Source organism: Octopus bimaculoides, unplaced genomic scaffold (genome assembly GCF_046866305.1).
Source record: "Octopus bimaculoides isolate indiv1 unplaced genomic scaffold, ASM4686630v1 contig112, whole genome shotgun sequence".
NCBI classification, from domain to species: Eukaryota; Metazoa; Mollusca; class Cephalopoda; order Octopoda; family Octopodidae; genus Octopus; species Octopus bimaculoides.
In genome coordinates, this window is record NW_028315362.1 from 46,674 (window position 1) to 74,316 (window position 27,643).

A 27,643-nucleotide genomic window follows, 5' to 3' on the forward strand; every position below is an offset into this window, starting at 1 on the left:
AAAAAAAACCCCATACATTTCGTACGTATACCTGCGGCTAAAGACACGCAGCTAGCTTTACTGATTGAGTGTGACAAGGGACGGATTGATGTCTAGCAAGATATATTTAAACGAAGTCTATGAAAAGCATTCGACAATCCAGAATCGACCCACCCTCTCTGATCGAAGTAACCAAGTCTCGAAGGTAAATTCTTCCATTTATTGTGAGATGATGGGGGGGTGGATTGGTTCGCAAAAGTTTTGCTTCGTCTCGACGTTTCCATGGAACCTTTGATTTCTTTGTAGGATGCCAAGAAGATTCCGTCCAGATTCTCTGTTGTCGGCTGAATTCCTGATTGTTGTTTCTAAGTTATTTGGGGATGTAAGGTCGGTGGAGTTGCCTCCCCTTGTCCGTCTCTGGTTTGTGTTCGATAAGCTTGGGTTCATTTCTGTGTATGTTTTTGGTTTATTTTCCTTCAGCAAGGGCTTATCCGATGCCTATTCTACGATGAACTGTCTTTCGTAGTTAATAAACAAATTGCTTTGTCTTTGCCAGCCTTGTAGCGAGTTTGTTTCTTCAGCTTCACAAGTTGTTTGCCACAGTTTAAAGACACTTTCCAAGCGTTGACCATCTCAATGTTTCTTTAATTCGTTGTAGATTTCCTCATCTATGTCCTTCAATTTTTCTTCATTGCTCAGCGCTCTAAGCTTAAGCAGTTCTATTTCTGTCTTCGTGTTTTCCAAGTGTTAGTTTCTCCCATAATTGTCTTTGTTGGTCCTGTTCGTTTGGAATACGTTTAATTTGGAGTTTATGAGGCAGAATTTAACCAGTGTTCATAAATTTCTGCCTTGTGCTTGTTTTTGATGATGTTCCAGAAAGTAACCTTTCTGGCTTTAAGTTTTTCATTCTATATGTGTATAATGCGGTTTTTAATTGATAGTGGAGGGGGATGGGCTTCTATCTTGTGTATCATCTTTAGGTGGATTTTCATTTAAGCAATTATTATGTGGTAAAGAATGAAGAGTGGTGCATAATTTGGACAAATGTTGATTGAGCTGTTGCAGGGATTGTTCTTTCTCTTCTTTTCCTCTTGTGTGGAGCGAGTGAGTTCATCAGTGTTGCTAATCAAAAGTCTCAAATTCGTGTTCATCTCTCTCAGTTCCTTAAGAGTCTCTTCATTCCTTAAGAGTCTCTTCGTCTCAAGAAGATTAAGTTTGTCCAAAGACACCTGGAAAAGGTTTAGTTTTTGAAAGCATTATATTTCGGTTGCCTACTTCCATGAGAGTTACCTTGTCTGTTGGAATACATTTTTAGATTACTGGCGTGTACAATACATGCTCACACATGTATGTATGTATGTATATATATATATATATATATATATATATATATATATATATATATATATATGTATATATATATATATAGGTAAGTGGTAGGTTTGCCTCGATCCTTCAGGGGTAGTCTGAAGCATCCAAGCAACCAGGGGATGTTTAAATCCGGAGGCACTCCTAGGGATCACCTGTATGGGTACCGTCATGGGAAGAGGGCGTCCAGAGGCAGGTAATATGTTGCTTAAACCGTAGTTTATGCATTTACTTGGAGGACAATCAGTAAGTTGTCATAATAGTGTTTGGAGTGTGGATATGTGTATACATATGAGTACGTACATGCACATATATGTTTGTGTGTGTATGCCCATATACATGTTTGTGTGAGTGTGTTTGTATGTAGACATTATGAACACAGGAGGTGTTTCTTTCTTTTTTTTATAAATCTCCTTTTACAAAACCACTACATTATCGGGATGTCAAAAAACCGACACCGGCCCCTAAGTGATGGCCTTGAAAAATTCTGTTTTAGTCGAATGAATCAAATCCAGCACTTATTTTGGTCTGCTTTGCTGAACTGCTAGGTTATAGGAGCATAAACACCAACACCAGTTATCAAGCAGTGATGGGAGACAGACACACAGACATGAGGAGACACACACACACATATATATATTCGATGGGCTTCTTTCAGTTTCCATCCACCAAAACCACTCACAAGGCTTTGGTCGGCTTGAGACTATAGCAGAAGACACTTGCTCAAGGTGGCACGCAGTGAGACTGAACCCAGAACCACGTGGTTGGGAAGCAAGCCTCTTACTACACATAATATATGACAAAGATGGTGGGATAGGCTGGAAGTATAAGGTAAGTGATGACGTATGAACGGTCAAGGGGCCTTGCAAGTTAGACAGACATGTAAGCAGAAGGACAACTAGTGCGTATGACTTTTGCTTTCGGGCTTTCGCTTGGGACAGACATGGTGACCCCGCAAGAGTTCAGGGAAATTGGCGTTAGGTTCTGGCCAGAGGTTATGTCGGTGTATCCTAAGTGGACAGTATAAATGTTGCGAGAGGACCCATGTGACAGATGAACCAAGCTTTTTAGCCCATTTCACACACCTGCTTATACCCACTGATCCACTGACTTGTACGAGTTAAGGCAGCTGGTGTATATATATATATATACAAACATATATGCTGTGTGTAGCATCGTGTGAAAGAGGGAGGCTAGTATATATTATATAAAAAAAACTTTAAGGCGCTGCTCCAGCATGGCCGCAGTCTAATGAATGAAACAAGTAAAAGAAAGAAAGGAACATGAGAAAAAAAAACCCATACATTTCGTACGTATACCTGCGGCTAAAGACACGCAGCTAGCTTTACTGATTGAGTGTGACAAGGGACGGATTGATGTCTAGCAAGATATATTTAAACGAAGTCTATGAAAAGCATTCGACAATCCAGAATCGACCCACCCTCTCTGATCGAAGTAACCAAGTCTCGAAGGTAAATTCTTCCATTTATTGTGAGATGATGGGGGGGTGGATTGGTTCGCAAAAGTTTTGCTTCGTCTCGACGTTTCCATGGAACCTTTGATTTCTTTGTAGGATGCCAAGAAGATTCCGTCCAGATTCTCTGTTGTCGGCTGAATTCCTGATTGTTGTTTCTAAGTTATTTGGGGATGTAAGGTCGGTGGAGTTGCCTCCCCTTGTCCGTCTCTGGTTTGTGTTCGATAAGCTTGGGTTCATTTCTGTGTATGTTTTTGGTTTATTTTCCTTCAGCAAGGGCTTATCCGATGCCTATTCTACGATGAACTGTCTTTCGTAGTTAATAAACAAATTGCTTTGTCTTTGCCAGCCTTGTAGCGAGTTTGTTTCTTCAGCTTCACAAGTTGTTTGCCACAGTTTAAAGACACTTTCCAAGCGTTGACCATCTCAATGTTTCTTTAATTCGTTGTAGATTTCCTCATCTATGTCCTTCAATTTTTCTTCATTGCTCAGCGCTCTAAGCTTAAGCAGTTCTATTTCTGTCTTCGTGTTTTCCAAGTGTTAGTTTCTCCCATAATTGTCTTTGTTGGTCCTGTTCGTTTGGAATACGTTTAATTTGGAGTTTATGAGGCAGAATTTAACCAGTGTTCATAAATTTCTGCCTTGTGCTTGTTTTTGATGATGTTCCAGAAAGTAACCTTTCTGGCTTTAAGTTTTTCATTCTATATGTGTATAATGCGGTTTTTAATTGATAGTGGAGGGGGATGGGCTTCTATCTTGTGTATCATCTTTAGGTGGATTTTCATTTAAGCAATTATTATGTGGTAAAGAATGAAGAGTGGTGCATAATTTGGACAAATGTTGATTGAGCTGTTGCAGGGATTGTTCTTTCTCTTCTTTTCCTCTTGTGTGGAGCGAGTGAGTTCATCAGTGTTGCTAATCAAAAGTCTCAAATTCGTGTTCATCTCTCCCAGTTCCTTAAGAGTCTCTTCATTCCTTAAGAGTCTCTTCGTCTCAAGAAGATTAAGTTTGTCCAAAGACACCTGGAAAAGGTTTAGTTTTTGAAAGCATTATATTTCGGTTGCCTACTTCCATGAGAGTTACCTTGTCTGTTGGAATACATTTTTAGATTACTGGCGTGTACAATACATGCTCACACATGTATGTATGTATATATATATATATATATATATATATATATATAGGTAAGTGGTAGGTTTGCCTCGATCCTTCAGGGGTAGTCTGAAGCATCCAAGCAACCAGGGGATGTTTAAATCCGGAGGCACTCCTGGGGATCACCTGTATGGGTACCGTCATGGGAAGAGGGCGTCCAGAGGCAGGTAATATGTTGCTTAAACCGTAGTTTATGCATTTACTTGGAGGACAATCAGTAAGTTGTCATAATAGTGTTTGGAGTGTGGATATGTGTATACATATGAGTACGTACATGCACATATATGTTTGTGTGTGTATGCCCATATACATGTTTGTGTGAGTGTGTTTGTATGTAGACATTATGAACACAGGAGGTGTTTCTTTCTTTTTTTTATAAATCTCCTTTTACAAAACCACTACATTATAGGGATGTCAAAAAACCGACACCGGCCCCTAAGTGATGGCCTTGAAAAATTCTGTTTTAGTCGAATGAATCGAATCCAGCACTTATTTTGGTCTGCTTTGCTGAACTGCTAGGTTATAGGAGCATAAACACCAACACCAGTTATCAAGCAGTGATGGAAGACAGACACACAGACATGAGGAGACACACACACACATATATATATTCGATGGGCTTCTTTCAGTTTCCATCCACCAAAACCACTCACAAGGCTTTGGTCGGCTTGAGACTATAGCAGAAGACACTTGCTCAAGGTGGCACGCAGTGAGACTGAACCCAGAACCATGTGGTTGGGAAGCAAGCCTCTTACTACACATAATATATGACAAAGATGGTGGGATAGGCTGGAAGTATAAGGTAAGTGATGACGTATGAACGGTCAAGGGGCCTTGCAAGTAAGACAGACATGTGAGCAGAAGGACAACTAGTGCGTATGACTTTTGCTTTCGGGCTTTCGCTTGGGACAGACATGGTGACCCCGCAAGAGTTTAGGGAAATTGGCGTTAGGTTCTGGCCAGAGGTTAGGTCGGTGTATCCTAAGTGGACAGTATAAATGTTGCGAGAGGACCCATGTGACAGATGAACCAAGCTTTTTAGCCCATTTCACACACCTGCTTATACCCACTGATCCACTGACTTGTACGAGTTAAGGCAGCTGGTGTATATATATATATATACAAACATATATGCTGTGTGTAGCATCGTGTGAAAGAGGGAGGCTAGTATATATTATATAAAAAAAACTTTAAGGCGCTGCTCCAGCATGGCCGCAGTCTAATGAATGATACAAGTAAAAGAAAGAAAGGAACATGAGAAAAAAAACCCCATACATTTCGTACGTATACCTGCGGCTAAAGACACGCAGCTAGCTTTACTGATTGAGTGTGACAAGGGACGGATTGATGTCTAGCAAGATATATTTAAACGAAGTCTACGAAAAGCATTCGACAATCCAGAATCGACCCACCCTCTCTGATCGAAGTAACCAAGTCTCGAAGGTAAATTCTTCCATTTATTGTGAGATGATGGGGGGGGGTGGATTGGTTCGCAAAAGTTTTGCTTCGTCTCGACGTTTCCATGGAACCTTTGATTTCTTTGTAGGATGCCAAGAAGATTCCGTCCAGATTCTCTGTTGTCGGCTGAATTCCTGATTGTTGTTTCTAAGTTATTTGGGGATGTAAGGTCGGTGGAGTTGCCTCCCCTTGTCCGTCTCTGGTTTGTGTTCGATAAGCTTGGGTTCATTTCTGTGTATGTTTTTGGTTTATTTTCCTTCAGCAAGGGCTTATCCGATGCCTATTCTACGATGAACTGTCTTTCGTAGTTAATAAACAAATTGCTTTGTCTTTGCCAGCCTTGTAGCGAGTTTGTTTCTTCAGCTTCACAAGTTGTTTGCCACAGTTTAAAGACACTTTCCAAGCGTTGACCATCTCAATGTTTCTTTAATTCGTTGTAGATTTCCTCATCTATGTCCTTCAATTTTTCTTCATTGCTCAGCGCTCTAAGCTTAAGCAGTTCTATTTCTGTCTTCGTGTTTTCCAAGTGTTAGTTTCTCCCATAATTGTCTTTGTTGGTCCTGTTCGTTTGGAATACGTTTAATTTGGAGTTTATGAGGCAGAATTTAACCAGTGTTCATAAATTTCTGCCTTGTGCTTGTTTTTGATGATGTTCCAGAAAGTAACCTTTCTGGCTTTAAGTTTTTCATTCTATATGTGTATAATGCGGTTTTTAATTGATAGTGGAGGGGGATGGGCTTCTATCTTGTGTATCATCTTTAGGTGGATTTTCATTTAAGCAATTATTATGTGGTAAAGAATGAAGAGTGGTGCATAATTTGGACAAATGTTGATTGAGCTGTTGCAGGGATTGTTCTTTCTCTTCTTCTCCTCTTGTGTGGAGCGAGTGAGTTCATCAGTGTTGCTAATCAAAAGTCTCAAATTCGTGTTCATCTCTCTCAGTTCCTTAAGAGTCTCTTCATTCCTTAAGAGTCTCTTCGTCTCAAGAAGATTAAGTTTGTCCAAAGACACCTGGAAAAGGTTTAGTTTTTGAAAGCATTATATTTCGGTTGCCTACTTCCATGAGAGTTACCTTGTCTGTTGGAATACATTTTTAGATTACTGGCGTGTACAATACATGCTCACACATGTATGTATGTATGTATGTATATATATATATATATATATATATATATATATATATATATATATATGTATATATATATATATATATAGGTAAGTGGTAGGTTTGCCTCGATCCTTCAGGGGTAGTCTGAAGCATCCAAGCAACCAGGGGATGTTTAAATCCGGAGGCACTCCTAGGGATCACCTGTATGGGTACCGTCATGGGAAGAGGGCGTCCAGAGGCAGGTAATATGTTGCTTAAACCGTAGTTTATGCATTTACTTGGAGGACAATCAGTAAGTTGTCATAATAGTGTTTGGAGTGTGGATATGTGTATACATATGAGTACGTACATGCACATATATGTTTGTGTGTGTATGCCCATATACATGTTTGTGTGAGTGTGTTTGTATGTAGACATTATGAACACAGGAGGTGTTTCTTTCTTTTTTTTATAAATCTCCTTTTACAAAACCACTACATTATCGGGATGTCAAAAAACCGACACCGGCCCCTAAGTGATGGCCTTGAAAAATTCTGTTTTAGTCGAATGAATCAAATCCAGCACTTATTTTGGTCTGCTTTGCTGAACTGCTAGGTTATAGGAGCATAAACACCAACACCAGTTATCAAGCAGTGATGGGAGACAGACACACAGACATGAGGAGACACACACACACATATATATATTCGATGGGCTTCTTTCAGTTTCCATCCACCAAAACCACTCACAAGGCTTTGGTCGGCTTGAGACTATAGCAGAAGACACTTGCTCAAGGTGGCACGCAGTGAGACTGAACCCAGAACCACGTGGTTGGGAAGCAAGCCTCTTACTACACATAATATATGACAAAGATGGTGGGATAGGCTGGAAGTATAAGGTAAGTGATGACGTATGAACGGTCAAGGGGCCTTGCAAGTTAGACAGACATGTAAGCAGAAGGACAACTAGTGCGTATGACTTTTGCTTTCGGGCTTTCGCTTGGGACAGACATGGTGACCCCGCAAGAGTTCAGGGAAATTGGCGTTAGGTTCTGGCCAGAGGTTATGTCGGTGTATCCTAAGTGGACAGTATAAATGTTGCAAGAGGACCCATGTGACAGATGAACCAAGCTTTTTAGCCCATTTCACACACCTGCTTATACCCACTGATCCACTGACTTGTACGAGTTAAGGCAGCTGGTGTATATATATATATATACAAACATATATGCTGTGTGTAGCATCGTGTGAAAGAGGGAGGCTAGTATATATTATATAAAAAAAACTTTAAGGCGCTGCTCCAGCATGGCCGCAGTCTAATGAATGATACAAGTAAAAGAAAGAAAGGAACATGAGAAAAAAAACCCCATACATTTCGTACGTATACCTGCGGCTAAAGACACGCAGCTAGCTTTACTGATTGAGTGTGACAAGGGACGGATTGATGTCTAGCAAGATATATTTAAACGAAGTCTATGAAAAGCATTCGACAATCCAGAATCGACCCACCCTCTCTGATCGAAGTAACCAAGTCTCGAAGGTAAATTCTTCCATTTATTGTGAGATGATGGGGGGGTGGATTGGTTCGCAAAAGTTTTGCTTCGTCTCGACGTTTCCATGGAACCTTTGATTTCTTTGTAGGATGCCAAGAAGATTCCGTCCAGATTCTCTGTTGTCGGCTGAATTCCTGATTGTTGTTTCTAAGTTATTTGGGGATGTAAGGTCGGTGGAGTTGCCTCCCCTTGTCCGTCTCTGGTTTGTGTTCGATAAGCTTGGGTTCATTTCTGTGTATGTTTTTGGTTTATTTTCCTTCAGCAAGGGCTTATCCGATGCCTATTCTACGATGAACTGTCTTTCGTAGTTAATAAACAAATTGCTTTGTCTTTGCCAGCCTTGTAGCGAGTTTGTTTCTTCAGCTTCACAAGTTGTTTGCCACAGTTTAAAGACACTTTCCAAGCGTTGACCATCTCAATGTTTCTTTAATTCGTTGTAGATTTCCTCATCTATGTCCTTCAATTTTTCTTCATTGCTCAGCGCTCTAAGCTTAAGCAGTTCTATTTCTGTCTTCGTGTTTTCCAAGTGTTAGTTTCTCCCATAATTGTCTTTGTTGGTCCTGTTCGTTTGGAATACGTTTAATTTGGAGTTTATGAGGCAGAATTTAACCAGTGTTCATAAATTTCTGCCTTGTGCTTGTTTTTGATGATGTTCCAGAAAGTAACCTTTCTGGCTTTAAGTTTTTCATTCTATATGTGTATAATGCGGTTTTTAATTGATAGTGGAGGGGGATGGGCTTCTATCTTGTGTATCATCTTTAGGTGGATTTTCATTTAAGCAATTATTATGTGGTAAAGAATGAAGAGTGGTGCATAATTTGGACAAATGTTGATTGAGCTGTTGCAGGGATTGTTCTTTCTCTTCTTTTCCTCTTGTGTGGAGCGAGTGAGTTCATCAGTGTTGCTAATCAAAAGTCTCAAATTCGTGTTCATCTCTCCCAGTTCCTTAAGAGTCTCTTCATTCCTTAAGAGTCTCTTCGTCTCAAGAAGATTAAGTTTGTCCAAAGACACCTGGAAAAGGTTTAGTTTTTGAAAGCATTATATTTCGGTTGCCTACTTCCATGAGAGTTACCTTGTCTGTTGGAATACATTTTTAGATTACTGGCGTGTACAATACATGCTCACACATGTATGTATGTATATATATATATATATATATATATATATATATAGGTAAGTGGTAGGTTTGCCTCGATCCTTCAGGGGTAGTCTGAAGCATCCAAGCAACCAGGGGATGTTTAAATCCGGAGGCACTCCTGGGGATCACCTGTATGGGTACCGTCATGGGAAGAGGGCGTCCAGAGGCAGGTAATATGTTGCTTAAACCGTAGTTTATGCATTTACTTGGAGGACAATCAGTAAGTTGTCATAATAGTGTTTGGAGTGTGGATATGTGTATACATATGAGTACGTACATGCACATATATGTTTGTGTGTGTATGCCCATATACATGTTTGTGTGAGTGTGTTTGTATGTAGACATTATGAACACAGGAGGTGTTTCTTTCTTTTTTTTATAAATCTCCTTTTACAAAACCACTACATTATAGGGATGTCAAAAAACCGACACCGGCCCCTAAGTGATGGCCTTGAAAAATTCTGTTTTAGTCGAATGAATCGAATCCAGCACTTATTTTGGTCTGCTTTGCTGAACTGCTAGGTTATAGGAGCATAAACACCAACACCAGTTATCAAGCAGTGATGGAAGACAGACACACAGACATGAGGAGACACACACACACATATATATATTCGATGGGCTTCTTTCAGTTTCCATCCACCAAAACCACTCACAAGGCTTTGGTCGGCTTGAGACTATAGCAGAAGACACTTGCTCAAGGTGGCACGCAGTGAGACTGAACCCAGAACCATGTGGTTGGGAAGCAAGCCTCTTACTACACATAATATATGACAAAGATGGTGGGATAGGCTGGAAGTATAAGGTAAGTGATGACGTATGAACGGTCAAGGGGCCTTGCAAGTAAGACAGACATGTGAGCAGAAGGACAACTAGTGCGTATGACTTTTGCTTTCGGGCTTTCGCTTGGGACAGACATGGTGACCCCGCAAGAGTTTAGGGAAATTGGCGTTAGGTTCTGGCCAGAGGTTAGGTCGGTGTATCCTAAGTGGACAGTATAAATGTTGCGAGAGGACCCATGTGACAGATGAACCAAGCTTTTTAGCCCATTTCACACACCTGCTTATACCCACTGATCCACTGACTTGTACGAGTTAAGGCAGCTGGTGTATATATATATATATACAAACATATATGCTGTGTGTAGCATCGTGTGAAAGAGGGAGGCTAGTATATATTATATAAAAAAAACTTTAAGGCGCTGCTCCAGCATGGCCGCAGTCTAATGAATGATACAAGTAAAAGAAAGAAAGGAACATGAGAAAAAAAACCCCATACATTTCGTACGTATACCTGCGGCTAAAGACACGCAGCTAGCTTTACTGATTGAGTGTGACAAGGGACGGATTGATGTCTAGCAAGATATATTTAAACGAAGTCTACGAAAAGCATTCGACAATCCAGAATCGACCCACCCTCTCTGATCGAAGTAACCAAGTCTCGAAGGTAAATTTTTCCATTTATTGTGAGATGATGGGGGGGGGTGGATTGGTTCGCAAAAGTTTTGCTTCGTCTCGACGTTTCCATGGAACCTTTGATTTCTTTGTAGGATGCCAAGAAGATTCCGTCCAGATTCTCTGTTGTCGGCTGAATTCCTGATTGTTGTTTCTAAGTTATTTGGGGATGTAAGGTCGGTGGAGTTGCCTCCCCTTGTCCGTCTCTGGTTTGTGTTCGATAAGCTTGGGTTCATTTCTGTGTATGTTTTTGGTTTATTTTCCTTCAGCAAGGGCTTATCCGATGCCTATTCTACGATGAACTGTCTTTCGTAGTTAATAAACAAATTGCTTTGTCTTTGCCAGCCTTGTAGCGAGTTTGTTTCTTCAGCTTCACAAGTTGTTTGCCACAGTTTAAAGACACTTTCCAAGCGTTGACCATCTCAATGTTTCTTTAATTCGTTGTAGATTTCCTCATCTATGTCCTTCAATTTTTCTTCATTGCTCAGCGCTCTAAGCTTAAGCAGTTCTATTTCTGTCTTCGTGTTTTCCAAGTGTTAGTTTCTCCCATAATTGTCTTTGTTGGTCCTGTTCGTTTGGAATACGTTTAATTTGGAGTTTATGAGGCAGAATTTAACCAGTGTTCATAAATTTCTGCCTTGTGCTTGTTTTTGATGATGTTCCAGAAAGTAACCTTTCTGGCTTTAAGTTTTTCATTCTATATGTGTATAATGCGGTTTTTAATTGATAGTGGAGGGGGATGGGCTTCTATCTTGTGTATCATCTTTAGGTGGATTTTCATTTAAGCAATTATTATGTGGTAAAGAATGAAGAGTGGTGCATAATTTGGACAAATGTTGATTGAGCTGTTGCAGGGATTGTTCTTTCTCTTCTTCTCCTCTTGTGTGGAGCGAGTGAGTTCATCAGTGTTGCTAATCAAAAGTCTCAAATTCGTGTTCATCTCTCTCAGTTCCTTAAGAGTCTCTTCATTCCTTAAGAGTCTCTTCGTCTCAAGAAGATTAAGTTTGTCCAAAGACACCTGGAAAAGGTTTAGTTTTTGAAAGCATTATATTTCGGTTGCCTACTTCCATGAGAGTTACCTTGTCTGTTGGAATACATTTTTAGATTACTGGCGTGTACAATACATGCTCACACATGTATGTATGTATGTATGTATATATATATATATATATATATATATATATATATATATATATATATGTATATATATATATATATATAGGTAAGTGGTAGGTTTGCCTCGATCCTTCAGGGGTAGTCTGAAGCATCCAAGCAACCAGGGGATGTTTAAATCCGGAGGCACTCCTAGGGATCACCTGTATGGGTACCGTCATGGGAAGAGGGCGTCCAGAGGCAGGTAATATGTTGCTTAAACCGTAGTTTATGCATTTACTTGGAGGACAATCAGTAAGTTGTCATAATAGTGTTTGGAGTGTGGATATGTGTATACATATGAGTACGTACATGCACATATATGTTTGTGTGTGTATGCCCATATACATGTTTGTGTGAGTGTGTTTGTATGTAGACATTATGAACACAGGAGGTGTTTCTTTCTTTTTTTTATAAATCTCCTTTTACAAAACCACTACATTATCGGGATGTCAAAAAACCGACACCGGCCCCTAAGTGATGGCCTTGAAAAATTCTGTTTTAGTCGAATGAATCAAATCCAGCACTTATTTTGGTCTGCTTTGCTGAACTGCTAGGTTATAGGAGCATAAACACCAACACCAGTTATCAAGCAGTGATGGGAGACAGACACACAGACATGAGGAGACACACACACACATATATATATTCGATGGGCTTCTTTCAGTTTCCATCCACCAAAACCACTCACAAGGCTTTGGTCGGCTTGAGACTATAGCAGAAGACACTTGCTCAAGGTGGCACGCAGTGAGACTGAACCCAGAACCACGTGGTTGGGAAGCAAGCCTCTTACTACACATAATATATGACAAAGATGGTGGGATAGGCTGGAAGTATAAGGTAAGTGATGACGTATGAACGGTCAAGGGGCCTTGCAAGTTAGACAGACATGTAAGCAGAAGGACAACTAGTGCGTATGACTTTTGCTTTCGGGCTTTCGCTTGGGACAGACATGGTGACCCCGCAAGAGTTCAGGGAAATTGGCGTTAGGTTCTGGCCAGAGGTTATGTCGGTGTATCCTAAGTGGACAGTATAAATGTTGCAAGAGGACCCATGTGACAGATGAACCAAGCTTTTTAGCCCATTTCACACACCTGCTTATACCCACTGATCCACTGACTTGTACGAGTTAAGGCAGCTGGTGTATATATATATATATACAAACATATATGCTGTGTGTAGCATCGTGTGAAAGAGGGAGGCTAGTATATATTATATAAAAAAAACTTTAAGGCGCTGCTCCAGCATGGCCGCAGTCTAATGAATGATACAAGTAAAAGAAAGAAAGGAACATGAGAAAAAAAACCCCATACATTTCGTACGTATACCTGCGGCTAAAGACACGCAGCTAGCTTTACTGATTGAGTGTGACAAGGGACGGATTGATGTCTAGCAAGATATATTTAAACGAAGTCTATGAAAAGCATTCGACAATCCAGAATCGACCCACCCTCTCTGATCGAAGTAACCAAGTCTCGAAGGTAAATTCTTCCATTTATTGTGAGATGATGGGGGGGGGGGGGGGTGGATTGGTTCGCAAAAGTTTTGCTTCGTCTCGACGTTTCCATGGAACCTTTGATTTCTTTGTAGGATGCCAAGAAGATTCCGTCCAGATTCTCTGTTGTCGGCTGAATTCCTGATTGTTGTTTCTAAGTTATTTGGGGATGTAAGAGAGGTGCAATTGTATCCCCTAGACCGTCCCTGGTTTGTTTTCGATAAGCTTGGGTTCATTTCTGTGTATGTTTTTGGTTTATTTTCCTTCAGCAAGGGCTTATCCGATGCCTATTCTACGATGAACTGTGTTTCGTAGTTAATAAACAAATTGCTTTGTCTTTGCCAGCCTTGTAGCGAGTTTGTTTCTTCAGCTTCACAAGTTGTTTGCCACAGTTTAAAGACACTTTCCAAGTGTTGACCATCTCAATGTTTCTTTAATTCGTTGTAGATTTCCTCATCTATGTCCTTCAATTTTTCTTCATTGCTCAGCGCTCTAAGCTTAAGCAGTTCTATTTCTGTCTTCGTGTTTTCCAAGTGTTAGTTTCTCCCATAATTGTCTTTGTTGGTCCTGTTCGTTTGGAATACGTTTAATTTGGAGTTTATGAGGCAGAATTTAACCAGTGTTCATAAATTTCTGCCTTGTGCTTGTTTTTGATGATGTTCCAGAAAGTAACCTTTCTGGCTTTAAGTTTTTCATTCTATATGTGTATAATGCGGTTTTTAATTGATAGTGGAGGGGGATGGGCTTCTATCTTGTGTATCATCTTTAGGTGGATTTTCATTTAAGCAATTATTATGTGGTAAAGAATGAAGAGTGGTGCATAATTTGGACAAATGTTGATTGAGCTGTTGCAGGGATTGTTCTTTCTCTTCTTTTCCTCTTGTGTGGAGCGAGTGAGTTCATCAGTGTTGCTAATCAAAAGTCTCAAATTCGTGTTCATCTCTCTCAGTTCCTTAAGAGTCTCTTCATTCCTTAAGAGTCTCTTCGTCTCAAGAAGATTAAGTTTGTCCAAAGACACCTGGAAAAGGTTTAGTTTTTGAAAGCATTATATTTCGGTTGCCTACTTCCATGAGAGTTACCTTGTCTGTTGGAATACATTTTTAGATTACTGGCGTGTACAATACATGCTCACACATGTATGTATGTATGTATATATATATATATATATATATATATATATATATATATATATATATATATGTATATATATATATATAGGTAAGTGGTAGGTTTGCCTCGATCCTTCAGGGGTAGTCTGAAGCATCCAAGCAACCAGGGGATGTTTAAATCCGGAGGCACTCCTAGGGATCACCTGTATGGGTACCGTCATGGGAAGAGGGCGTCCAGAGGCAGGTAATATGTTGCTTAAACCGTAGTTTATGCATTTACTTGGAGGACAATCAGTAAGTTGTCATAATAGTGTTTGGAGTGTGGATATGTGTATACATATGAGTACGTACATGCACATATATGTTTGTGTGTGTATGCCCATATACATGTTTGTGTGAGTGTGTTTGTATGTAGACATTATGAACACAGGAGGTGTTTCTTTCTTTTTTTTATAAATCTCCTTTTACAAAACCACTACATTATCGGGATGTCAAAAAACCGACACCGGCCCCTAAGTGATGGCCTTGAAAAATTCTGTTTTAGTCGAATGAATCAAATCCAGCACTTATTTTGGTCTGCTTTGCTGAACTGCTAGGTTATAGGAGCATAAACACCAACACCAGTTATCAAGCAGTGATGGGAGACAGACACACAGACATGAGGAGACACACACACACATATATATATTCGATGGGCTTCTTTCAGTTTCCATCCACCAAAACCACTCACAAGGCTTTGGTCGGCTTGAGACTATAGCAGAAGACACTTGCTCAAGGTGGCACGCAGTGAGACTGAACCCAGAACCACGTGGTTGGGAAGCAAGCCTCTTACTACACATAATATATGACAAAGATGGTGGGATAGGCTGGAAGTATAAGGTAAGTGATGACGTATGAACGGTCAAGGGGCCTTGCAAGTTAGACAGACATGTAAGCAGAAGGACAACTAGTGCGTATGACTTTTGCTTTCGGGCTTTCGCTTGGGACAGACATGGTGACCCCGCAAGAGTTCAGGGAAATTGGCGTTAGGTTCTGGCTAGAGGTTATGTCGGTGTATCCTAAGTGGACAGTATAAATGTTGCGAGAGGACCCATGTGACAGATGAACCAAGCTTTTTAGCCCATTTCACACACCTGCTTATACCCACTGATCCACTGACTTGTACGAGTTAAGGCAGCTGGTGTATATATATATATATACAAACATATATGCTGTGTGTAGCATCGTGTGAAAGAGGGAGGCTAGTATATATTATATAAAAGAAACTTTAAGGCGCTGCTCCAGCATGGCCGCAGTCTAATGAATGATACAAGTAAAAGAAAGAAAGGAACATGAGAAAAAAAACCCCATACATTTCGTACGTATACCTGCGGCTAAAGACACGCAGCTAGCTTTACTGATTGAGTGTGACAAGGGACGGATTGATGTCTAGCAAGATATATTTAAACGAAGTCTATGAAAAGCATTCGACAATCCAGAATCGACCCACCCTCTCTGATCGAAGTAACCAAGTCTCGAAGGTAAATTCTTCCATTTATTGTGAGATGATGGGGGGGGGGTGGATTGGTTCGCAAAAGTTTTGCTTCGTCTCGACGTTTCCATGGAACCTTTGATTTCTTTGTAGGATGCCAAGAAGATTCCGTCCAGATTCTCTGTTGTCGGCTGAATTCCTGATTGTTGTTTCTAAGTTATTTGGGGATGTAAGAGAGGTGCAATTGTATCCCCTAGACCGTCCCTGGTTTGTTTTCGATAAGCTTGGGTTCATTTCTGTGTATGTTTTTGGTTTATTTTCCTTCAGCAAGGGCTTATCCGATGCCTATTCTACGATGAACTGTGTTTCGTAGTTAATAAACAAATTGCTTTGTCTTTGCCAGCCTTGTAGCGAGTTTGTTTCTTCAGCTTCACAAGTTGTTTGCCACAGTTTAAAGACACTTTCCAAGCGTTGACCATCTCAATGTTTCTTTAATTCGTTGTAGATTTCCTCATCTATGTTCTTCAATTTTTCTTCATTGCTCAGCGCTCTAAGCTTAAGCAGTTCTATTTCTGTCTTCATGTTTTCCTAGTGTTAGTTTCTCCCATAATTGTCTTTGTTGGTCCTGTTCGTTTGGAATACGTTTAATTTGGAGTTTATGAGGCAGAATTTAACCAGTGTTCATAAATTTCTGCCTTGTGCTTGTTTTTGATGATGTTCCAGAAAGTAACTTTTCTGGCTTTAAGTTTTTCATTCTATATGTGTATAATGCGGTTTTTAGTTGCTAGTGGAGGGGGATGGGCTTCTATCTTGTGTATCATCTTTAGGTGGATTTTCATTTAAGCAATTATTATGTGGTAAAGAATGAAGAGTGGTGCATAATTTGGACAAATGTTGATTGAGCTGTTGCAGGGATTGTTCTTTCTCTTCTTTTCCTCTTGTGTGGAGCGAGTAAGTTCATCAGTGTTGCTAATCAAAAGTCTCAAATTCGTGTTCATCTCTCTCAGTTCCTTAAGAGTCTCTTCGTCTCAAGAAGATTAAGTTTGTCCAAAGACACCTAGAAAAGGTTTAGTTTTTGAAAGCATTATATTTCGGTTGCCTACTTCCATGAGAGTTACCTTGTCTGTTGGAATACATTTTTAGATTACTGGCGTGTACAATACATGCTCACACATGTATGTATGTATGTACATATATATATATATATATATATATATATACGTATATATATATATATATATATATATATAGGTAAGTGGTAGGTTTGCCTCGATCCTTCAGGGGTAGTCTGAAGCATCCAAGCAACCAGGGGATGTTTAAATCCGGAGGCACTCCTAGGGATCACCTGTATGGGTACCGTCATGGGAAGAGGGCGTCCAGAGGCAGGTAATATGTTGCTTAAACCGTAGTTTATGCATTTACTTGGAGGACAATCAGTAAGTTGTCATAATAGTGTTTGGAGTGTGGATATGTGTATACATATGAGTACGTACATGCACATATATGTTTGTGTGTGTATGCCCATATACATGTTTGTGTGAGTGTGTATGTATGTAGACATTATGAACACAGGAGGTGTTTCTTTCTTTTTTTTATAAATCTCCTTTTACAAAACCACTACATTATAGGGATGTCAAAAAACCGACACCGGCCCCTAAGTGATGGCCTTGAAAAATTCTGTTTTAGTCGAATGAATCGAATCCAGCACTTATTTTGGTCTGCTTTGCTGAACTGCTAGGTTATAGGAGCATAAACACCAACACCAGTTATCAAGCAGTGATGGGAGACAGACACACAGACATGAGGAGACACACACACACATATATATATTCGATGGGCTTCTTTCAGTTTCCATCCACCAAAACCACTCACAAGGCTTTGGTCGGCTTGAGACTATAGCAGAAGACACTTGCTCAAGGTGGCACGCAGTGAGACTGAACCCAGAACCATGTGGTTGGGAAGCAAGCCTCTTACTACACATAATATATGACAAAGATGGTGGGATAGGCTGGAAGTATAAGGTAAGTGATGACGTATGAACGGTCAAGGGGCCTTGCAAGTAAGACAGACATGTAAGCAGAAGGACAACTAGTGTGTATGACTTTTGCTTTCGGGCTTTCGCTTGGGACAGACATGGTGACCCCGCAAGAGTTTAGGGAAATTGGCGTTAGGTTCTGGCCAGAGGTTAGGTCGGTGTATCCTAAGTGGACAGTATAAATGTTGCGAGAGGACCCATGTGACAGATGAACCAAGCTTTTTAGCCCATTTCACACACCTGCTTATACCCACTGATCCACTGATTTGTACGAGTTAAGGCAGCTGGTGTATATATATATATATACAAACATATATGCTGTGTGTAGCATCGTGTGAAAGAGGGAGGCTAGTATATATTATATAAAAAAAACTTTAAGGCGCTGCTCCAGCATGGCCTCAGTCTAATGAATGAAACAAGTAAAAGAAAGAAAGGAACATGAGAAAAAAACCCCCATACATTTCGTACGTATACCTGCGGCTAAAGACACGCAGCTAGCTTTACTGATTGAGTGTGACAAGGGACGGATTGATGTCTAGCAAGATATATTTAAACGAAGTCTATGAAAAGCATTCGACAATCCAGAATCGACCCACCCTCTCTGATCGAAGTAACCAAGTCTCAAAGGTAAATTCTTCCATTTATTGTGAGATGATGGGGGGGGGGGGATTGGTTCGCAAAAGTTTTGCTTCGTCTCGACGTTTCCATGGAACCTTTGATTTCTTTGTAGGATGCCAAGAAGATTCCGTCCAGATTCTCTGTTGTCGGCTGAATTCCTGATTGTTGTTTCTAAGTTATTTGGGGATGTAAGGTCGGTGGAGTTGCCTCCCCTTGTCCGTCTCTGGTTTGTGTTCGATAAGCTTGGGTTCATTTCTGTGTATGTTTTTGCTTTATTTTCCTTCAGCAAGGGCTTATCCGATGCCTATACTACGATGAACTGTGTTTCGTAGTTAATAAACAAATTGCTTTGTCTTTGCCAGCCTTGTAGCGAGTTTGTTTCTTCAGCTTCACAAGTTGTTTGCCACAGTTTAAAGACACTTTCCAAGCGTTGACCATCTCAATGTTTCTTTAATTCGTTGTAGATTTCCTCATCTATGTTCTTCAACTTTTCTTCATTGCTCAGCGCTCTAAGCTTAAGCAGTTCTATTTCTGTCTTCATGTTTTCCTAGTGTTAGTTTCTCCCATAATTGTCTTTGTTGGTCCTGTTCGTTTGGAATACGTTTAATTTGGAGTTTATGAGGCAGAATTTAACCAGTGTTCATAAATTTCTGCCTTGTGCTTGTTTTTGATGATGTTCCAGAAAGTAACCTTTCTGGCTTTAAGTTTTTCATTCTATGTGTGTATAATGCGGTTTTTAATTGATAGTGGAGGGGGATGGGCTTCTATCTTGTGTATCATCTTTAGGTGGATTTTCATTTAAGCAATTATTATGTGGTAAAGAATGAAGAGTGGTGCATAATTTGGACAAATGTTGATTGAGCTGTTGCAGGGATTGTTCTTTCTCTTCTTTTCCTCTTGTGTGGAGCGAGTGAGTTCATCAGTGTTGCTAATCAAAAGTCTCAAATTCGTGTTCATCTCTCTCAGTTCCTTAAGAGTCTCTTCATTCCTTAAGAGTCTCTTCGTCTCAAGAAGATTAAGTTTGTCCAAAGACACCTGGAAAAGGTTTAGTTTTTGAAAGCATTATATTTCGGTTGCCTACTTCCATGAGAGTTACCTTGTCTGTTGGAATACACTTTTAGATTACTGGCGTGTACAATACATGCTCACACATGTATGTATGTATGTATATATATATATATATATATATATATATATATATATATATATATATCATCATCATCATCATCATCATCATCGTTTAACGTCTGCTTTCCATGCTAGCATGGGTTGGACGATTTGACTGAGGACTGGTGAAACCGGATGGCAACACCAGGCTCCAGCCTGATTTGGCAGAGTTTCTACAGCTGGATGCCCTTCCTAACGCCAACCACTCAGAGAGTGTAGTGGGTGCTTTTACGTGTCACCCGCACGAAAACGGCCACGCTCGAAATGGTGTCTTTTATGTGCCACCCGCACAAGCTAGTCCAGGGGCACTGGCAACAATCTCGCTCGAAAATCCTACAGGAGCCAGTCAGGCGGTACTGGCAACGGCCACGCTCAAAATGGTGCATCTCATGTGCCACCCGCACAAGAACCAGTCCAGGGGCACTGGCAACGATCTTACTTGGCTTGCCGGGTCTTCTCACGCACAGCACATTTCCAAAGGTCTCGGTCCGTAGTCATCGCCTCGGTGAGGCCCAATGTACGAAGGTCTTGCCTCACCACCTCAGCCCAGGTCTTCCTGGGCCTACCTCTTCCACGGCTTCCCTCAACTGTTAGGGTGTGGCACTTTTTCACGCAGCTATCCTCCTCCATTCTCACCACATGTCCATACCAGCCCAATCGTCTCTCTTGCACGCCACAACTGATGCTTCTAATGTTCAGCTTTTCTCTCAAGATACTTACACTCTGACGGGTATTCACATTGACATTACACATCCAACGGAGCATACTGGCTTCATTCCTTGCGAGCTTACGTATGTCCTCAGCAGTTACAGCCCATGTTTCACTGCCATGTAGCATGGTTGTTCGTACGCATGCGTCATACAGTCTGCCTTTTACTCTGAGTGAGAGTCCCTTTGTCGCCAGCAGGGGTAAGAGCTCTCTAAACTTTGCCCAGGCTATTCTTATTCTAGCAGCTACACTTTCAGCGCACCCACCCCCACTACTAACTTGGTTGCCCAGATAGTGGAAGCTATCAACTACCTCTAGTTTTTCACCCTGGAATGAGATAGAAGTTGTTTCCTGTTTGTTTGCAGTCTTTATTGCACCTGAACATCTGCCACAAACAAAAACTAACTTGCTAGTTAACCTGCCTTTGATGTTGCTGCACCTCTTATGTGTCCATAGCTTGCACCGGGTACATCTTATAGAGTTACTACCTACTCCTTTTCTACATACTGAGCAGGGCCATCTACCTGAAGGGGTTTGTGTTTTATCTACCTTCCTACTTATTAGGCCCTTCAATTCTAGACCTTGCTTCCACACCTGAAACTTCTCCTCTAGTTCTGATAGTGACTCCGCAATTAGGGCAAGGTCATCAGCATAGAGGAGCTCCCAGGGGCAACCTGTCTTGAACTCCTCTGTGATTGCCTGGAGGACTATGGTAAATAATAGGGGGCTGAGGACGGAACCTTGGTGGACCCCTACCTCTACCCGGAATTCATTGCTGTACTCATTTCCAACCCTCACCTTACTGGCAGCATCTCTGTACATGGCTCGCACAGCTCTCACTAACCATTCTTCTATCCCAAGTTTCCTCATTGACCACCAGATAAGGGATCGGGGGACCCTGTGAAAGGCTTTCTCCATGTCAACGAAAGCCAGGTACAGAGGTTTATCCTTAGCTAGGTATTTCTCCTGCAACTGTCTCACTAGAAATAAGGCATCAGTAGTGCTTTTACCTGGCACGAACCCAAACTGCATCTCATTTAATTGATTCGCTCCCTAATTAGTTGGGCTATGACCCTCTCTGTAACTTTCATAACCTGATCTAACAGCTTGATGCCTCTGTAATTATTTGTATCTAAAGCGTCCCCTTTACCTTTGTAGCAGTTGACTATGATGCTGCTACACCAGTCATTGGGTATGACTCCTTCGTGTATCACCTGGTTCGTAATACGGGTGACTAGGCTATAGCCAACACTGCCAGATATTTTGAGCATCTCTGCAGTGATTCCTGATGGGCCGGGGGCTTTCCCGGTCTTCATACTCTTAATTGCTTTATCTACCCTGGTACTATCAACTCGGATAGCTGGTCCCTCTATTGGGTCGACATACGGCAGGCTCTCTTTCTCCCATTCATTCTCTTTATTAAGCAATCTATCGTAGTGGCATCTCCAGACCTCTTTCTTTGCAGCCTCATTTAGTGCAAGCGTACCATCATCCATGCGAACACATTTCTCTCCTACAACATCACTATTCTCTCTCCTACACTGTCTTGCAACATGAAATACCTCGAGTCTTTGGTCCTCACGGCGCAGAACATTGGCAAATCTTTCCTTATCTGCTTCCCCTCTGGCTAAATAAACCTGTCGCCTAGCCTCCCTTCTGGCACATTGGTACAATTCCCTGCTACCACCGTTCTTCCAGTCCTTCCAAGCCTGTTTCTTTTGTCTAATAGCCCTGTCTACCTCCTTGTTCCACCACCACGTTACTCTGGGTCGGGAGGGGACCTTACACCACCCACAAATCTGGTCGGTGGCTTTCAACAGGTTGTCCCGCAGAAATCTCCAATTGTCTTCCACGTTGTATGATGCTTTTTAGCCCATTTCACACACCTGCTGTAAAGCGGTTGGCATTTGGAAGGGCATCCAGCTGTAGAAACCTTGCCAAATCAATTTGAGCGTGGTGCAGCCTCTTAGCTTGCCAGTCCTCAGTCAAACCGTCCATGGGAAGCAGAATTAAATGATGATGCTTTATTCACAATTTTATAAACTTCTCTCTCACTCTTCCCCTCTTTTTCTCTCTTGTTCTTCACTTTTCCCTTCAACCAATCACATGAAGAAGGCATTACAGTCAGACGAAATAACTAAGGAATAAGACTGAGTTAAAAAGAATTCCACGTTTCACTCCCAGCCTCCCCGACTTCAGCCAATCACATGACAGCCTCACGAATGGGCTGAGTAACGGAGGAAGAAGCAGAATTATTATAAGATTGAATTTTCGTTACCAGCCCGGCTGAAACTGGCTCTGGCTCCAACTACAAATGTTGTGTTGTTTTTAGAAGTTCTCAATTAAAATCTCCCACCATACCTTAGTCACGTTCTGTTCCTAAAACTGGCTGAATGATAACTGAGTTATTCAACACAGAGCATCTCGAAATAAATGCACCACTGGGAATGATGTATATTGGCTAATACTGGGTTGGGTACACAAGAAAGTTTTAATATAGAGTTGCACATATTAGTGGATGATCAGTTTGTAATTCTGGATCATTTCCTTGTATCCAGAATAATGTGGCTCCTGGCCTTGCCCGGTTCCATGGTGGTAATGTAAAAAGCATCCTGAACACTATTTATTTATTTACTTATATATTTATTCATTTATTTATTTATGTATTTATTAATTTATATATATATATTCTTTATTTATCTATATTTTTATTTATTTATTTATTTATATATATATATATATATTTATTTATATGGTGTGGCTCCTGGCCTTGCCCAGTTGCTCCCAAGATGTCCAGCCGATGCCAGCAGACAAAATGGATGGTAAATGAGGATAGAATTTATCTATTTTGTATTGTTTTATTGTCTAATCTTTTTTTCTTTTTTTTTCTTTGCAGCTTTTCCACATAGATGTTGGTATATATAACATTATACATTACATAAATGTGTATGTGCGTGTACAACATGTCCATATACGCATGCATATATACACAGACTGAGAGAAGAAGAGTTAGCTGCCTGCTTATATTTGTACTGATGATGTTATTGAAATTACAATAATTATTATTCTTATTAATCTCCCTTCCAACATTCTTGCCTCCTGTTTTCATTTCTTCCTTATTCCTCCTCTTCCTCCCCATCATACCACAACCTCTGACCCCTTGCTGCTTCTCCTTAACCATTTATAGACACGCTCGTGCACATAGACGTCATCTGCCAAATTTCTTTTCTGCTGTGGTGGCGGCAGTGCTGGTGTTGTCCTTTTCTCTCACTATCAGCTTGGTGTAATAATATTTTTCCTTCATAAATGGTAGCTGACCGCACCATACAGTAAGGTTTTAGCAAAGTTGTATTGGAATAATGGGGCTGGGGAGCGGGACATCTTTAAAAATGTGTGTGTGCATGCGTCTTTCTGTAAAAATATATACAAGTTGAGGGGGGGGGGGCCAAAGGTCATGTGCCAAGATTAAGACTCTAATATCTCTATTGCACATTTCAAAAACAACCCATTTATATTTAATTAGAAAGCAAAACAAATTAGCAAATGTCTGTAGCTTTTATTCTTCGTTGCATTGTTGTGTGAGGAATATCAACTCCCTGTGACAATGTGTGCACGAATTTCTTTGGACTTTTTTTCTTTTTAAAGCCTCTTTCTGACAGAGACATCTCGGTGGTGAGGGGTCCACTTTGCTATGTGTTGGGCACACCGTATTGCATGAACTTCTCGGACAAATTGACCGGCCGTTGTATGCGATGTTGCTTTTTCTCACGATGCTTTTGGTTGGAGATGTCCACAACTGTTCTGTTCTGTTTTGTTGCACCATCGCAACCAGACTGAAAAACAAGTCCAATGTGCTCCGGAATTGTCAAAGACGTGTTTCAGTTTTTCTAAAATGGAGTGAAATAAAATAATAATAATAATGATTTCTTGTTACTCTTATCAAACTCATTGGGCCCCAGGTTAAGCTAAACTCTCCTTATTCTCCCCACCAAAGTGAGGGAGTTTGTGTGTGCTCAATGTTTTCCCATTTGATAGTCTGGTAGGTCTGTTGTCCCTTCATTTAGTTCCTTAGCCATCATAACTGCCCCCGTTTCTCTCTCTCTCTGCCTCTTCAGTATGTATGTGTTGGGGGAGTCTGTAATGTCGTCATGGTTACTGTTTTTTTTTTTCGTTTGTTTTTTCACCACCACAGCTTTACTATTAACAATATTTCAGTCGCATTTTTAAATCTGATAATTTCAGGGCAGGAAACTCATGATTGTCACCTCATCCCTCCCTCCCTCCTTATTTCTAATATCTTTCTAAATTCTGTTGCTACAACTACTTTGACGACGACGACCACCACCCACAAGTACTGCTACTACTACTACTACTACTGTCATGTCTCTGAATCGGCAGAGCGTCAGACAAAAGGTGCTTTATGGGTAGGTAAGTCTGTTTCCCTTGCTAGCTTTGAATCTGTCAAAATACAGGATGGGCCCAAAGTCACACACTGAGACCCCCCTCTCCCCCATATTTCAAAAACAGCACTTTATGGTTAATTACAACACAAAACTAATTAGGAAATGTCAACATCCTGATTACAAGGGTTCGAAACATTCACCATTTGCAGATTTTTTTATTGTTTGTTGTACAAGGAACAGAATTTCCTGCAGAGATCTTTGCACAGGTAGGGGAGGGGGCAACCATTGGTATTTGTCCTGCACACTGCATGTTGCATGGACTCTTTGCACTAATCAAGCGCAGGCTGTGTGGTAAAGAAGCTTGCTTTCCAACCACATGGTTCCTGGTTCAGTCCCACTGTGTGGCACTTTAAATAAGTGTCCACTAAGCCTCGGGCCAACCAAAGCCTTGCGAGTGGATTTGGTTGACAGAAACTGAAAGAAGCCCGTCGTGTGTATATATATATATATATATATATATATATATATATGTGTGTATGTACATGTGAGTGTATCTGTCTGTCCCTGCCACCATTGTTTGATAGCCGATGGTGTGTTTACGTCCCCCGTAACTTAGCAGTTTGGCAAAAGAGATAGAATAAGTACTAGGCTTAGAAAAAATAATTCCTAGAGTCAATTTGTTCGACTGAGAGGCAGTGCTCCAGCATGGCTGCAGTCATGTGACTGAAACAAATAAAACAATAATCGACCAACAGTGTTTCAATGTTACACAAAATAATAATGATGATTAATAGTAGTATAAGATGTTATATTTTCGTGTGTGACTTTTGGCCCACCCTGTACCCAGAAATATGACCACCACCACAAAAAATAATATTTTTTTTTGCTATTGAAGTATCGAACGGGGTAGACAACTCTAGATATGTTTTGCTCTTATTTGACCTCCGTGAATTACAGCTTGTTTTTGCCAGATGGTAAGATGCATCTGTATACACACACATATACATACATGCTGCTGCATGCAGATAGAGAGATTTGAGTGCACACGGAATTACATTGTGTGTGCATGGTGCGAGATATATAAATTCTGTGCACACATACTTCATGTATATCTCTAGTCTTTAAACATATTTAAAGCTGTGGTCATGCTGGGGCACCACCGTTGCCTGTGCTACACTATTATTTGGAACCTCCTCTGATAGGTGGCATTTGGTCAATGAGAGAGTCTGATCACTGCTGCTCTCACCTGCCGTGAAGTAGTCTCATCTGGAACCCTTGGCAGGAAGAGACCCCGTTTTGTGTGTATATATATATCTAAATGTATATGTATAAATCTTGTGTGATCTTAGTTATTGTCTGGTTGCTTGAGGAGGTCAATAACACTGAAACCTATCCAAGGTTGTCCCCCCACTATTGCAATTTATTTTAATTTCTAAACCTTCTTTCTCATTTAATTTACCTTTGTTGGGTTCGTTCTCTTCAAATGAACCTTCATACTTAATTACTTCTTCTCTCGTTATGGATGTAACTTCTGTAATAAAAGTCAGTGGTAGTTTTAACTCTGGGGCAGTGTTCCAACCATGGCCATCTCGTCTTAGAGGGGAATATCTAGCATTTTAATCTATTGTTTTTTTTTTCATTCTTTATTCAAAGCAATTAGAGCGGAAGGGTTGATTGGTCACTATATCTAGCGAGGGAGAGGTTAGTAGTTGTGGTGGGAGTAGTGTGAAGCACAGCAGAAGCTGTTGTAACCATTAACAACTTGGATCATTACCATAGTAACTGGTTGTGGTGGTAGTAACAGCAGTTTGGGTTAGTGGATGTCTAAGTGCACCTTAGTAAGTGGTTGATGGAAGGTGACAGCAGAAGCAACTAGTGGTCAAGGGTCCTTTTTCTTCTTCCTCCCATCCACTCCATGCCAATCACTCCCCCCTTCTATCATGTATACATACCTCTTCCTTCATCATTTCAATTTCAACTCTATTTTGAGAGGGTAAAAAAAAAAAAGGATTGACCCTCCCACTTACAGTGTTTGTCTTTTTTATTTGACTGGTGGGTCCACCTGCTGTGTGGTCCTGATCCCTTTCGTCTTTGGACAAAAGGATTCTAGCTGTAGTGAATTATTTTGACTGTGGCCATGTTGGAGCAAATCAACCCTGGGACTTCTGAAGCCTAGTACTTATTATTCTATTGGTCTCTTGTTAAACTGCTAAGTTATGGGGGACGTAAACACACCAACATTGGTTGTCAAGCGATGGGAAAGTGTCTTCTACTTATAGCCTCAGGCCAATCAAGGCCTGGAGGAAGCCTGTCGTATCTATGTGTATGTTTGTCTCTCCACCATCGCTTGGCAACCAATGTTGGTATGTTTAGCAAAAAGAGACGGTACTAGACTTACAAAGTGTATGTCCTGGGGTCGAATTGGTTTGACTGAGCATGGCTGCAGTCAATTGACTGAAAACAAATAAAAGAATGTCTACATAGTCTTTTTTATCATCGAAAATATGTTTTTCTCGAATAAAAAAAATCATTTAAAGATGTTTTTTGTTGAATAAATAAAATAAAAACCACAAAAATTATGCAAAGAAGAAGAATCCACTGCAACAGGAAGAAGAAAACAAGTCTTAATCCAGAAAATCCCATCGTGGGACGCGCGGAAGGTAATAATGTCAAATCGATAATGTTTATAGTATAACCAATAGGTGAGGAGTAGCTAAAAACAAAAAAAACGACGCCATTATAAGGCCCCCCCCTTAAAAATTTTTCCGGGTTTTGACACTTTAGCGACATCAAATCTCGAAAATCTTCTGGAGAAAATCTGGG

At 40.6% G+C, this 27,643-nt stretch overlaps 1 long non-coding RNA gene across 2 annotated transcripts in view; it reads left to right on the top strand.

The window, feature by feature from the left end:
* Positions 1-27,356, top strand: part of LOC149129207 (uncharacterized) — a 63,763-nt gene extending 36,407 nt beyond the window's left edge. For both annotated transcript variants that reach the window (XR_016240265.1, XR_016240264.1), the window contains exon 3: positions 23,314-27,356. This is a non-coding gene — a long non-coding RNA (uncharacterized LOC149129207). The remainder of the gene's footprint in view (positions 1-23,313) is intronic.
* The last annotated feature ends 287 nt before the right edge of the window (positions 27,357-27,643 follow it).